The sequence below is a fragment of the Scylla paramamosain genome, chromosome 21, assembly GCF_035594125.1.
Source record: "Scylla paramamosain isolate STU-SP2022 chromosome 21, ASM3559412v1, whole genome shotgun sequence".
Lineage (NCBI taxonomy): Eukaryota > Metazoa > Arthropoda > Malacostraca > Decapoda > Portunidae > Scylla > Scylla paramamosain.
Genome location: NC_087171.1, coordinates 21185767 through 21188266, shown reverse-complemented (window position 1 = coordinate 21188266; position 2500 = coordinate 21185767). Strand labels below are relative to the sequence as shown.

Here is a 2500-nt window from a genome sequence, read left to right as displayed (position 1 = left end):
GCGGAGTGGTGTGTTTATTTTCACTGTGAGTTGTGTTTCCTGCTCATTACTCATTTATAAGTTTACTGAAGGTTGTATACATTAGCATTATATCAAACACGTGATAGGGGAATATAAAGCTGAACACAAAGAAAAGTTAAGTAAAGCTCCCTAATGACTTTAAACACCATACGCTCAATCTTTACAAAGCAAGTTAACCATTGTAATACGAAAAGACGCTGCCTGACAAACTCTCGAGTGAATACGGTAAAGATATCATATTCTTTAAAGTAAATACCCTACACTCAATCTCTACAAAGCCAGGTAACCATTGTAAATTCCAAAAGACGCTGCCTAACATACGCTTTCCTGAATATGGCAGTGATATCAGATTTTCGAAAGTGGGAAGAAAGGAGAACATATGTCCTTTCTATTCCCAGGTATAGCGAAGATGTCTGCCGCCGTGATCCACCTGAGGTAGTCACCCCGTAAAGGTTAGGCTTCCGAGGGGCCTGTGTATGTGCTCCTGTCGCGGGAATAATCGTATCTCTTAACCTCTTTCCTTTTTAGGCCATCTGATTAGTCTTTTGTGTGTGCTCTAAGGTGCTCCTGTCCAAGCCACCACTCCATCGAGCCTTCACGGAGATTCAGCGGTTTCGTGATGGCAAAGATTACTAAGAAAATTCGAGACTAAACCAAGATGACACTCTTCTGCTCTGTCCTACACCATTAAATGAGTCCTCACGCAAAACTGGACAATTCACCGCTGTACTGGAGTATATAAAGACCAAACACACACACACACACACACACACACACGGAAAAGATTGTCTACTCAGGTTTATAATCTAAAACACTTCAGCGTCGCATCTCCACGGATTTTTGAAGTGCTTTTTACGGTTCTTATGATAAGTTAACAGGATTTAACAGAAGAATCAGTCTTGAGAACCTGGCTACCTAGTTTCAGAAGGCTCTAGTAGTTGAAGTGATACAAGCTTTTACATGTTTTTATCGTTCTACTGACAGATTAACAAGATTTCTACATTATTAACGGGAGAGACAGTCATGAGAACCCGGCTAATCATCTCCGTGGCCTTTGAAAATAGTCGTAAAGCGAGAGAACAGAGAGAGCAAAGCGTTTCCTTCAAAATACGGATCAAAATACAACAGACTCTCAGAACACCCGCCAATGAGGCAAACCTGATGCCAGACCCTCGACTTCATCACAGTTCAGCTTAACGCAAGGAACCTTTTGGAAACTTTCATAAAATATTTCAAGTTGCGTCAAATAAAACAGCGGAATGTTGATAGATAAAGTAGACTAAATAAATAAATAGATAAACAAGTAATTGAAATTTTGTGAGAAACTGCCGTGTTGCAGAGAGAGAGAGAGAGAGAGAGAGAGAGAGAGAGAGAGAGAGAGAGAGAGAGAGAGAGAGAGAGAGAGAGAGAGAGAGAGATTTTTACGATTGCCCAAGCTCGCTTCTGGCTAGGCTTCTGAGGAGGAGGAGGAGGAGGAGGAGGAGGAGGAGGAGGAGGAGGAGGAGGAGGAGGAGGAGGAGGAGGAGGAGGAGGAGGAGGAGGAAGGACAATGACAGACGAGTCTCACTATACCTGTCCTTCTGGTTCTGAGAGAGAGAGAGAGAGAGAGAGAGAGAGAGAGAGAGAGAGAGAGAGAGAGAGAGAGAGAGAGAGAGAGAGAGAGAGAGAGAGAGAGAGAGAGAGAGAGAGAGAGAAAGAAATATATAACTCACAGACCTCGCTTTGTATCTGTGTGTGTGTGTGTGTGTGTGTGTGTGTGTGTGTGTGTGTGTGTGTGTGTGTGTGTGTTAACATGGCCGTATTACACACAAGAAGGAACTAACCAGGCAACCAAACAGAGAAACGCACAAACAGACGGGCAAACTCAAATCAAGGCCACACACAAGGAGGGAGTTTAGATAAATTGTTTAGCAATGAGAGTAAATAACAGCGAGGAGGAGATTAAGAGTAGATAAAGGAACAAAATACACATGAATTATCAAGGCGAAAACCATAAAGAAAGTGGCAGAAAGGAAGAGAGTAGTGAAATTGCAGTAAAAGTCAATAAAAGCGAGATTAGGAATAGATAAGAAAAAAAAAGAACTAAGTAAACATGAATTCTATATACAAAAATAACATTAAAAAAATACACGAAAAGAAAATAAATAATAATGATAGTAACAGTCACACAATATAAACAAATGAAGAAACTGAAATTCAATATCAAATCAATATGTTAAATTCATTGATTAAAAAGTCTAAATCATAGATATTTAAGTGATTACTTCAGTGTGAACAATTACTTATACTTTCATTGCATTCATCTACTTTGCATCATTATATTCATTCATAATTATCTACTACTAGGAACAACGTACGTTAATTAGCATACGTAAATTAATAATGGGTATCTGAACTATCTGATAAGATCTACAACGACAACGACAACAACAACAACAACAACAACTACAACAACAATTACTACTACTACTACTACTAC

General features: G+C 39.6%; 1 protein-coding gene across 1 annotated transcript in view; it reads right to left on the bottom strand.

The window, feature by feature from the left end:
* Window positions 1-2500, bottom strand: part of LOC135111235 (dual 3',5'-cyclic-AMP and -GMP phosphodiesterase 11-like) — a 96048-nt gene that overhangs the window by 71570 nt on the left and 21978 nt on the right.